General features: G+C 52.6%; 1 non-coding gene across 1 annotated transcript; it reads right to left on the bottom strand.

The window, feature by feature from the left end:
- Window positions 1–10,009: 10,009 nt before the first annotated feature.
- TRNAK-UUU (transfer RNA lysine (anticodon UUU)) lies at window positions 10,010–10,082 on the bottom strand. Its single transcript has one exon. It is a non-coding gene; the product is annotated as a tRNA-Lys (tRNA).
- Window positions 10,083–12,728: the final 2,646 nt, after the last annotated feature.

Here is a 12,728-nt window from a genome sequence, read left to right on the forward strand (position 1 = left end):
TCACCTCGTGGAGACCTAGTAACACTGGTTATCAGCATCAACGGAGAAGACCTCTCTCCCCACGTCACCCCTCCCGCCTCCACAAGAAACAGTAAAACAAACTCCTGAGCTGCATCTGCAGGATGACTCAGAAGCCTCAGGTTCTGCAAGCCCAGAGGAAGCTAACGTCCCCTTCCCCACAGCGGCCTTTCGCCAGTCTGAGGGGCCTCAGCGCCGCCTGGTCCCATACCCCCCAGTGGGGTGGGCACTTTCACAGCACACCCCTGTGAATAGCATCTGAACTCCAGGGACGGGAGTCCCGTAGCACTCAGTGTGGATGGTGTCCCTGCAGTTGTACAATGCAAGACGGTGGCCCTGGCTGTCATGGGGCAGCAGAGAAGGGAGTCCTGATTTAAGACCCACAGGGCTCTGGGAACCATACGCTATCTGGGAGGGAGTATGCAAGGACTTTTCTATAGTCAGAGCATTCTGGCCTTCCAGCACGCACATCCCAGTGTCCCGCCCCAGATGTCACAGTCTTTCTGAGAGACTCCTTGCCTCCCTTGGCCTGGACCCCTGCTCCCTACACACACCCCTTCCCTTAATGCCTCCTCCTGAGTTGGAATGTCCGCATGTGAGCGTCTGTCTCGGGGGGGCTAGTGGACAAATGGTGTGTGGGTGTGTGGGTGTGTGTGGGTGTGAGCCCACCCATGCTGGAGAAGCACAAGCCCTATCTCTCTGGAGGCTGCCTGGGCCTGAGATGCTATCAGCAGCTCCTCACCCTTGCTCCACCGAAGCCAACATAAACAGAGCCACAGAGCCTCCCCCAAGCCGGGCCACCCTAGAATGCCCACGTCTCCTTCCCACCCTCTTGGGCAGCTACCCATGGAGCCAAGAGCCAGGTATCAGGCTTCAGCTGGCTGGACTCCCAGCAGCCCCTGCTGGTCTGCCCTGGGCCTGTAGCGCAGCCTGGGCAGGGGGGCCTCAGAGCTCAGCCCATTAGTGTCCCCCCAGCCACCCTCCCCGCCGGCCCCAGGGTGCTGGCTTGGCAGAGAAGCAGGGTGCGTGGATGGGGGTGCCCTGACTCACTGCACTCCCCAAGACCTCCAAGTCTGCCCCAGGATCCTTTCCATGAAGCAACGGGAAACCGGAGCGTTCGGGCCAGAAACAGAACATTTTGAACAATTTGAGGGGAAAAAATTATTCAGACCAATTTCAAGACATCTGAGAGCTCCAGGGGAAAATCACAGCCACCTCTTCAGGCACTATTGTGTGTTCGCGCCAAACCCCAAACAGCTTGGACTGAAGTAGCACAAAGGCTGCGAGTCCTCACGTCCCTCCAGCTGGGAACTGGCCTGACTCCCGGGCCTCTGGTCTTCTGGGCCACTGGGCTTGCCCCTTCCTCCATGACTCCACTTTTCTGGAGGCCCATGGCGCATGGCTGAAGCTAAAGCTCCTGGTACAACCCACCAGCTGGAGTCATCTTCCTGCCTTTAGAGCTCAGCTCAGACATGCTTCCTCCTTGAAGCTCTCCTGGCTCTCCGAGGCAGCGAGCCCTGATGTATCGACTGAGCCACAGGGACCTGAGGAGTACCTGTTATGGAGCCCCTCCAGGTACCGGGCTTGGAGCTGCGAGCCACAGATAGGTCACCCCCTTTAAAGGGCACCACCGCCTTACGAGTGGGTATCATCTCTCATGTCACAGATGGGACACAGAGCCTCAGAGCTGAAGTCGCTCACCCAAAGTCACAGCTAGTAGGTACTGGAGCTGGAGTTTAGAACCAGGCAGTGTGGAGCCAGAGGCTCTGCCCAAACCATTTCACACCACCTCTCCAGCAGCTGCCCTGAGAGGGGAGGGGCCAGCTCTGCTGCGGGAGAAGGGAGAGTTGGGAATGGCTTGATGGAAACTTCCACAGGGGAGCCAGGTATTAAAGGGTGCATAGACATTCACCAGGTAAATACAGCAGGGAAGAGCCTTCCTTGTGAAAATCACGGCAGGTACAAAGGCCTAGAAAGGAGAAATGGCAGAGGGCTACGGCTCTGGGTTCCTGCATGTGCGGTGTAAGGGAAGGACCCGAGGGATGAGGCTGGAGAGTCAGGCCAGACTCCAGCAGCTCCACTGACCGCCACCCCCTAGACACACACACACACACACACACACACACACACACACACATACACACACACACCGACCCAGCCCAGGGACTCGGCCTGCGTTCTCCAGCTGAGGAAGCACCACGGCTGCGATACAGGAGGGAGGTGGAGCACTCAGATCGGACTGGAGACCCATCCCTCACGGACCCCCGTGCAGCCCCGGCAGGGTCACTCACAGCTAGTCACCGGAGACACACGATCAACACTCAGGGTCTGACAGGACACAAAGGACACCTCTGGGAAGGCTTTAGGAGGCATGCTTTTATTTAAAATATATTGTTCAGGGCTTCCCTGGTGGCGCAGTGGTTGGGAGTCCGCTTGCCAATGTAAGGGACACGGGTTCGAGCCCTGGTCTGGGAAGATCCCACACGCTGTGGAGCGGCTGGGCCCGTGCATCACAACTACAGAGCCTGCACTCTAGAGCCCGTGAGCCACAACTACCAAGCCATCATGCCACAACTACTGAGCCTGCGCTCTAGAGCCCACGAGCCACAACTACTGAAGCCTGCACGCCTAGGGCCCGTGCTCCGCAACAAGAGAAGCCACCGCAATGAGAGGACCGGGCACTGCAGCGAAGAGTAGCCCCCGCTCGCGGCAACTAGGGAAAGCCCATGCACAGCAACAAAAGACCCAATGCAGCCAAAACAAATAAATAAATAAAATTTTAAAAATTAAATAAATAAATAAATAAAATATATTGTTCAGTTTCTATGGCATTTGATCATATTCAATTGGAAGACAGTGCTTTGGTTTAGTTTTAATTTTTTTCCCTTTAAAAGCTCTATACGCGCTTATAACAAAAAAATGTTTTTTCAATCAGAAATGTATGAAGTAAGATGAAGAAGTTACCCTCCTCTCTGTTCTCATCCACTTCCCTCCCCAGAGGTCATCACTACAATAAATGTGCTCCTTCCTCCCAACACAGCCAAAAATAAATAAAATAAATAAATTTTTAAAAATTCTGGCATACAGAAATAGTATATTTTAATAAATAAATGTGGTATTTCCTAAACTTCTCTATTTGCAAAAACATGCACGTGGCTCTGCCCACGATTAGGAGTTTTTTCTTAAGAGCTGCACATATTCTTCTGCATCTTGCTCTTTTTCTCACACAATAATACATGGTGAATATCGTTATTCACCCATTCAATAAATATTCACCGGTACTCTAACTTGTGTTCCAGGCCCCGGTCTGGGAGGCTGAGCAGCGCACAGCAGAGACTAGACGGGAAGTCAGCCTCCTGCTGTGTAGCTTCCACAGTCCATCGGGACTGAGAAATGCAGGCAGCCTCTAGTAGCTAGAAAAGGCCAGGAAACTGATTCACCCCAGAGCCTCCAGGAAGTAACACATCACTGCTGACAACTTGATTTAGCCCGTGAGACCTGTGTCAGACTTCTGAACTATAGAGCTGTAAGATAACAAATTTGTGTTGTTTCAAGCCACCATGTTTTTGGTCATTTGTTACGGCAGTAAATAGGAGACTACTACAGGAGGGTAATCCAGGAGTTCAAGGGAGAGATGCTGGGGCTTTGTCCTGGGTGCTGAGAGACAAGCAGACAGATCAATTTTGGTATCTTGCATTACAAAGAGAGAGGCTCATGGGGGGAGACTTGGGGCTCACCTGGACGTGGACGCTGAAGGAAAGGAAGTTGAAGATGACTCAGGGTTTAAGATGGGCAGCGGGAGACAGTGGCACTTTACTCTGCACAACTTGTGAGAGCAGGATTCTGTCTCGTTCACTGCTGTGTCCCCAGCACCCATCAGAGTGCCTGGAACATAGCAGGTGCTCAGTAAATATTTGTTGAAAGAATTCATTAAGTAAATAAAGGGAGAATCTAGGAAGCTCATGTTTGGGGGGAAAGACAATGAGTTCCAAGGTCAGCGTCACATGTCCCAAGCTGCTCTGTGGGCCCCCTGCAGCCATCAGGAAGATCTGTCAGGAGCAATGAACACATCTCTGGGATGCGCAAGATGAGCCACTGCAGAGGGGCCCCCATCTGACCTGGCCTGTGAGGCTAAGCTCAGAGGGTGCGGCCAGCCAGGGGTCCCCAAGGCAGGCAGGCAGATGGCGGCGGCTCTGTGCTGACATTACCCACTAATAGGAGGTCCTTATCACCCGGGATGGAGCCGGGTACTCTACTTAATTCAGGAGAAAGCTGCTCTCCGGGAGCCAGGTGCCAATTTGCAGCAATCACAATAAGAAACATCCTCTCTCTGGCTGATGCAAGCTAACAAGGTAACAGGGCATTGTGCAGTGGGGAGAGATCAAAAGGTTTTTTTTCCCCAAGCCCATGGTGGGCACTTAATCCATCTTTTGCTCCCTCTCTCTCCCTCCATTACAGCCCACGGATGCACTATTTACGGGCCCTGCATCAGCTGCCTTTTCAGATATCACACTTGCTCAAAACCACTTCAGAAGGAAAGTGAATTAGAAATGAATTTGAGACCCAGGCAGTGGCTTTCACCGCCTCCCTGCCCGCGGGTCAGCAGCACCTTCCTGCCTGGAGGCAGGAGCCCAGGTCCACACCCTCTCAGCCCCCGAGGCGAATGACTCCGTTCCAGACCCTGTGGACACACTGGCTCCAGCCCATGAGGCTGGCTTGGAATTAGCAAGGTGGAGGGCAGGCTGAGGGCAGGTGTGGATAAGGAGATTGAGCAGGTAACGCCACCTGGGCAAATGCAGGAAGCCAGGCTGAGGAAAAGCAGCAGATCTGGGCTGTGGATCTTGGGGGAGGGGCCATTTTGGACAGCCTGCCCTTTGTAGGACCTTCCGTAGGAGCCTTCCCACTTTTCTCAGTCCCTCCCACCTGCAGGGAGCACAGGGCCACTGCTAGGCTAAGGCGGCTGCCTGGGCAGTACCGAGGCCCCAGGCCAGCGTCAGCTCTCTCCCTCCCTCACCGGACTCCTCCAGGAATGCAACTACCCCTCCCTGATGCACCGGCATCTTCCAGGTGTGGGAGTCCAGGGAGGGCAGAGGGAGTGTGGGAATGTGGGGGTTTTCTGTCCCCGGAGTGGGGGAAAATTTCAATATGGGAGAATGTTCCATCAGAAATCCCCACCCGGTCTCCTCCTTTTACAGGTAGGACCATCTGTGAACTAAGTGACTTACCTGGAGTCCCTAAAGCCTGGCCTAGGACCTGACATTTCTGACCCACAACCAAAGGCTTTTGCCTCCATTGGATAGGTTTCAAAATCTAGGCTGAGGTTCCTGTCTGGAGGGGAGAAGAGGACCCCACCCCTGCTCCAGCTCCATTTTAATCGTCATATTTATTAGGGTTTCCCCTAAAAGTTTGAAAGCAGATGAACTATTAAGTGAGGGGAGAAGCCATAGGGCCTCCATCAGACCTTCTCTACCGACTGCCTGTGTGGGAAGCGGACTTTCAAGCAGCTTCCAATAGGCCCCGCTTCCGAGTGTTCACGCTTGTGTGATTCCCTCCCCCTGGGTGTGGGCTGGACCTCGTGACTCACTTCTAACAAATAGAATATGGCCAAAGTGATGGGACGTCACTCCTAGATGAGGTTACAAAAAGATTCTACTTCTGCCTTGCTGGCCCTCCCTGGCCTCTCTCCACCCTCCCTCGGAAGGAAGCCAGGCGCCATGCTGGGATCTCCTGTGGGGAGGCCTCTTGGCAAGGAACTGGCATCTCTGGCCAACAGCCCGCGAGATCCTAAGGTCTGTCAACAGCCACATGCGTGAGCTGGGAAGCAGATCCTCTCCAATCGCGCCTTAAAAAGACTGCAGCCCCAGCTGGCACCCCAATCGTGTCCTTGTCAGAGACCTTGAGAATTTTCAAGGACCCAACTAAGGTGCACCTGGTTTCCTGACCCATAGGGGCTGCATGGTGATACACGTTTGTCGTTTCAAGCTGCTACGTTTTGGAGTAATTTGTAACAGTGCAGTTGATGGCTAGTACAGTGTCCTTTTTAGAAGGCCGCTTTTCATGAGACGGGCCAAGCACAAAAGAGAGCAGAGGCAGCTGTGAGGTTGTCACCTGGTCGTATTGGATAAAGTCAGGAGACCTAGGCTCTGTTTGGGGCTCTGCCATCGACCCACACTTTGGTCTTGGATATGACCCTAACCGTTCATGGGCCTTAGTTCCCCAACCACTGGGGAGGACTCTGGGATGCTCCAACGGCCTCTGCCTGAGAACCAGGAAAGGGAAGCTTGCAGGCCCGAGATGACTATGTTCAGCATGAGGAAGGGGATATGGAAGGTGCCTGACCGTCCGCACCACCGCTTGTGCTCTTTTCCCCAGACCTGAACCCCATGGCGTGAGTCAATGGCGTCAGTCTTCAGTGACACCCTCTGATCTCAGAGGCCCGGGGGGTCTCCAGATCTGGTGGGAGGAGACTCAAGACACTGAGGGTCCCTTGGAAGGAAGAGAGCCACGCTCCCTGCCCTCGCGGCCCCGTGCCCTCTCCATGCGGCGTGTCTCCTGCCTTTGGCCCCAAGGAGCCCTGAATGGATCTCTTCCAGTCCCTTCCCCTCAAGGACCCAGATGGTCTCCAGCTCAGCATTCCCCTGGGAGAGCACCCTTGGGGGCCCAGGTGCCAAGAGGAGGCTCCAGAGGCAAGCCACCCCCTTGCTTTTTCCCAGGCCCCCAGCAGCAGCACGGGCCTCCCACTCTGTACCCCAGGTGGGGGCTGGGTCTCTTCTCTCTGCACCAGGCCTGGGACGGTCCCCAAGGTCCCACTTCCCTCCCTTGAGCAGCCAGAAAGCCTGGGAAAAGCCAGGCCACTTTAACACTCCTGAGGGATAAAAACAAGCCCAAATAAGGGTCCATTTCTACCACATTCCTTCAGGCTGCAAGGGAATGCCAGGCCAGGGCAGTCCCCCCACGGCCGCCTCCCCTTCACCAGGGCCAGGCCAGGCCTGACGTCTCAAGGCCGGGCCGAGCTGGCAGGACTGCCCCAGCAAGCTCTGTCATCCTGCCCCAGCAAGCTCTGTCATCCGTGAGTCTGTCATCTCGCTCACAGGCCCAGGGCGGGGGCTCCCGGGGGACCTCCGCTGAAGGGCCGGGACTAGTCAGAGCTCCCACAGGGGTTCCCGGAGCCCTGACAGGCTATCGTCACTCGGTTCTGCATCACTCCAGAGGGTTCTTGCCACCTCTTAGGCTGTCGCTGATTCAGCCGCCCCACTCTCTCTGAGAAGCTACTCAGTCCTAAGTCAGGGTTTCTCAACCTCAGCACTGCGGACATAGGGGCTGGAAAATTCTTTCTGGGCGCGGAGGGGGCTGGCTGTCCTGTGTGTCACGGAGTGTTTAGGAAGCACCTCTGGCTTCTACCCACTAGATGTCGGTAGCACACCCCCACCCCAATGGGTTGTAACAACCCCCAATTCCTCCAGATATGACAGGTATCACCCCCAGCTGAGAATCAGTGTTCTAAATGGATTTAAAGGCCTCTGGCTGGTCTCTGATCGAGGTCTCTGGCTGCAGGGCTTTGGAGGAAGAAAGGCAGGTGGCAGAGAGGAAGGAAATCTCACTGGACCCATGATATACACACACACACCCCTCTCAGGGTCAGAGCTGATAATTGAGGCGTCCCCTAACTTGAGAGGCCAGTATTAACATCCCTGCTTTGTCAGTGAAGCTCAGAGTGGCTACATGGCTTGCCCAAGGCCACACAGCTCAGCAGAGGCAGAGATGGGCCTCCAGCCCAGGGCCATGGGCCCCCAAACCTGTGCTCTATGCCACGCTGTCCTCCCTGGTCTACAGATGAAAGACTGCATCTTCCTCACTGACCTACTTTGGGGTGCCAGGTCCCCACATTCCCCAGCTCAGGCTGGGTCTCCTGAGCCTCCTGGGCTGACTTTCCCCTCCCCGACGCTGTGCTGTCCTGATCGCGGGTGATCGATTTGCATACCGTATCGATCTCAAGGGCCTGTGTAATATGTTTGACTTGTGGCACTTTGCATAATTTTCTGATTAAGTTACTTATTTAACCTATTGACCTTTTCTTTTAATTAGAGTATCTGGGTACTGCAAATGTTGAGTAGTAATCAAGTTGTGCATTTCCCCTAGTGGAATTCACATCCTCACCACTTCCCTGCTCCTTCATGACTCCAGCTTCCTCTGCAGTGGCTCATATTGAACCAGCTGCCCCCTCCCCACCGCTTTTCCCCAGAGGTGTGAGAGCTGCACACGTGAGGCCAGGCCTTCTCTGGCCTCTGCTGTCCAGAAGGTCCCCAGAGCTCAGGAAGGGGCCAAGACAGGGGGCAGCCTTGCTGGAATAAATATTCCCAGCTGAGTGGACAAATCAAGGCAGGAGTGTGGATCAGAGGTATGGACACTGTATCAGTTAGCTATTATGCGTAACAAACCGCCCCAAAATGTAGTAGCCTGAAACCCACCAATGGATTATTTTCTTAGGCATCTGCGTATTGGTAGGACAGTTCTGAGGATTTGCACCAGGCTCCAGTGATTTGGGCTAAGCTCACTCATCCATCTGCAGCCAGTCAGTGATCTGGGATAAGTGTGGTCTTTTCTGCCTGTCTCCCATGGTCTCCAGCAGCTAACCTGGGCATGACCTTTTGTTCCTTCATCACAAGGAGGAACAAAAGTGACAAGAGAGCAAGCCCCAATGCACAAGTGCTTGTGAAGGCTCTGCTTGCGTTGCACCTATTACCAGGCCATTGGCTAAAGCAAGGCACCAGCTGAGCCCAGAGTCAAGGATATAGCGGAAAGCTCTGCCCACAAACGGAGTGAAGGTCCAGGCCAGGTGAGCCTCCCCTGTCCACCTCGGAGGAAGAGGTGCCCACTTAGAGTCTCGACACAAGTGCAAAGCAAGGTGATCCTCCTCCTGGCTCTCCCACCCTGAACACCCACCCCAAACGCCAAAGCCCAGTGTGGTGAGCCTGGGGCCCAGGGAACGGAGGACAGGTACAGTTTGCTACAACTTCTTGTCCTGGCATCTGCTTCTTAGAGGGTTTGGATTAAGATACCCTTTCAAGGGCTCTTAAAAATCTTGCAGCTCTTCCGGTTGCACTGGGGCAGGCGGAGGCTGAGAGAGGCTGTCTCAGGTCCTCTGTACCCCTGACCACCACCCTCTCCCCCAGCCTGGCCACATCGTCTCCCCTCCGCCTGCACTGGCCCAGGGAACGCTGACAAGGCTCCTGCCTCCCAGGGCTCCATGCAGGACGGGGCACAGGTCCCTCCTACTCTCTCCCTAAGCCTCTCTGAAAGGGCAAGAGTCAGCCCCAGGGAGGCCCCAAGACCATCTTTCAGAAACCACCGCCGCCCTCGGCATCTAAGTACCGCTTCTCCCCTCTGTGGTAGAAACTGCCCACCGTCCACCAACATCCACCCTCTGCTCCCCCCACAGTAAGAGCTTTACATTTTGTTTTATAGCTATTATAAACTATAGCTATTATATATTTTATATAAACACGTAAATATATATCATGTATTGTGCTATTATAGTATGAGATGTTACTGACATACAATATTTTATATTGTATGTTTTGCATATATTTGTTGCATACATTTAAAGCGCATGATTTGATGAGTTTGACACGTGTACATACCCATGAAACCACCACTACTATCAAGACGATTATAGCCAACACCCCAAAGGTAGTTTTTTGCCCGTTTGCAGTCAGTCCCTTCCTTGATCCCTCCTTCCCATGGCCCTCATCCCCAGGCAGCCAATGATCTTTCTGTTCCTAAAGATTAGATGGCATTTTCTAAAGTTTTACATAAGTGGGCTCACACAGGAGGTACTCTTTTGTCTGGCTTCTTTTGCTCATGGTAATTATTTTGAGATTCATCCCTGTTGCTGCGTGTACCAACAGTTCATTCCTTTTTATTGCCGAGTAGTAGTTCATCATGTGTTTTTTTGCTTTTTGGTCACACCGTGAGGTTTGTGGGATCTTAGTTCCCTGACCAGGGATTGAACCAGGGGCCTCAGCAGTAAAAGCGCAGAGTCCTAACCACTGGACCACCAGGGAATTCCCTCCATCATATGGATGGACCACATTCTGTTTATCCATTCACTTCTTGATGGAGAAAGTTGAATTGTTTCCAATTCAAGTTTGGGGCAATTACAAATAAAGTTGCTACCTCCACACAAGTCTTTGTACAGACGTATGTTTTCATTCTCTTGGGTAAATATATAGAAGTGGATTGTCTGGGCCACAGGGTAGGTGTATGTTTAGGCTTCTACGAAACTGCCAAGCCATTTTTCTAAGTGGTTGTAATTTTACATTCCTGCAAGTGGTGTCTGAGAATTCCAGTTGCTCTACATCTTCATCAACACATGGTATGATCAACTCTTTTATTTTTAGCCATTCTAGTGGGAGTTTAGTAGCATCTCACTATGGTTTTAATTTGAATTTCTCTACTGACTAATGAGCATGTTTTTATGTCCACAGCTCCTCTTTTAAACTGGGCATAGGATTGCTCAACTACAGACTATGTCGTTCAGCCTCCCTTGCAGCTAAGTGGAATCATATGATTAATAAAATGTGAGAGAAATTAATTTTTTAAACTTCACTCCTGCTTCCTTAAAACAAAATTGCTTGCCCTCATTCCATAGTTTGTATCAACCTGTGTTTGCTGCAGTAATACTGCATAAAACCACCCCAAAATTCAGTGGTAAACAAACGTGAGTATTTATTTCTTGCTGACAGATCTGCAGGTCTCAAAGCAGCTGCTCTGTTCCCAGCCATGGGTCAAGTTCAGGTCTGCCCCACATGTCTCATTCCCACGCCCAAGCTCCAGAGACAGCAGTCACCTTGGGCAGGTTCTGCTCACAGCTGAGGTCAGAAGCTCCCAGAGGATCAAACAGAAACTCATGATGCCTGTTAAGGCCTAGACTTGGAACTAGGGCAGGGAAGTTTATTCCTCTTGCGGCGATAGACCAAAAAGAAGTGAACATTTGCTGGGCAATGTAATCTCCCAGTGAACTCTTCCCCCTCCCACAAGGTAGAACACAGGTGAGTCTGTGACCCACACTTGACCATGAAGCTGAGGTTATTATTCTAGGGGTGGTGGAGCCACAGGACGGAGGGCACCTGGGTCCCTGAGAGTCCTTGTAGAGCCAAACTGCCCGCACATCTGTTCCGCTCTCAACCTGAGTATGTTGAAGTGAGGATGCGATCATCTCCATCTTCTTTATGATGCTGCATTTTTAACCCTCTTTGTTTCCGCAACCTAGACTTCAGCCTAATATATGCTCCGTCTTTTCCTTTTCTGACACAGGGAAAATTTGTTTTTGTTTTGCTTTGCTTTAATCTCTTCTCAGGTGGAAAAAAAATTACCCAAGCATTCTTTCATGATTAGCAGCCAGAAGAGGGAAGGTCCCGGGGTCAAAATGCAAAAGTTAATACTTCACATTACCATCCAGCCACATGACCTACCCTGCTGGGCGTTTCCAAGAATTCCGGAAACTGACTTGCCATGTTCAGAGCTCGGCCTTCCCTGCTCTCCTGTCCATCCAGCGCATTCACCTTCCTCCCACACAGAGCTCCCGGCTCTGCTGCCCCCAGTCCCTCCCTCCCCGGGCCTGTGGCTGGTTTTGCAGAGCCAGGTGCCAGCGCTGGCCCTGGTATCCTTGCCTCTGACTAGCAGTGCCTCCACCCAGCCTCGCTCCACTCAACAAACACGAAATAGCAGGCTAGGGCATCTGAAGTTCTGCTCTCATTAGCACACTGGGAGGTAAGTGCAGGCAACCAGGGAGAATTTACCCTGCAGCAACAGGCTTCTCTGGAGAAGCCAAACACACCCCAGCAGGTAGCGAGTGCAGAGGCTGGGGGCCTCTAAGTGCCTCTGAAAACGTTCCTTTTCCCTCTGCACAGAGCCAGCCCCTTCCTCCCTTGCCCTGTGTCTTCTGCAGCCCCAGCCCCGTTTTCGTGCCCCTTCAGCGGGCGCAGCTGTCAAGCTCTTCCCCAGGGGAGTTTCCTGAGAGCCTGGGAAACGGCCCAGCCTCATCTGGGGCTTCTTCTCCTCCATGCACACTCTCTGGTCACTAGCAACTCCACCGCGTTGCAGGAAAGCCCCGGATCTCACTGCCTGCTCTCCTCCCTGCCCTCAATGCCCTTACCCTACTCTCCACCTGGGCAAACTCCTTCCCATCCTCCAAGTTCTGATTAAATGACACCTCCTTGAAGAAGCTTGCCCTCGGCCTCCATACACAGTGGTTATATCCTCCTCTGGCTTCCACTGACCCACGGGCAACTCTGTTCTAGTTCCAGCCCCTCTGTATCATCGTGAGGTGTTTAAGTATTTTCCCCACCAATCAGTCTGTGCCTGCTTTGAGGTAAAGGTCAAAGTCTTTTGTTGGTATTTGGGTCTCCAGCACCTGGCCTAGTGCCAAATAAATGACAAGTATTGAGTCCATGTTTATTGATGCCTGGAGCAATGAATGAGCAAAAACACACACTGAAGAAATAAAGAGCCAGTTAGATGCCAGTCTGCTTGGATGCACTTTCCCTCTCTAGCACTTATTTCTGTTGAAGTATGTCTTATATGTTTATTTTCAATCTCCTCTTCCACCCTGCTTGTGAACTCTGTGAAGACACAGGCTGAGTCTGTTTCATTCACTGGGTATCTTCAGTACCCAGTTTAGGGCCTGGACCTTAGAAGGTGCACAATAA

The sequence above is a fragment of the Delphinus delphis genome, chromosome 8, assembly GCF_949987515.2.
Source record: "Delphinus delphis chromosome 8, mDelDel1.2, whole genome shotgun sequence".
Classification (NCBI taxonomy): domain Eukaryota; kingdom Metazoa; phylum Chordata; class Mammalia; order Artiodactyla; family Delphinidae; genus Delphinus; species Delphinus delphis.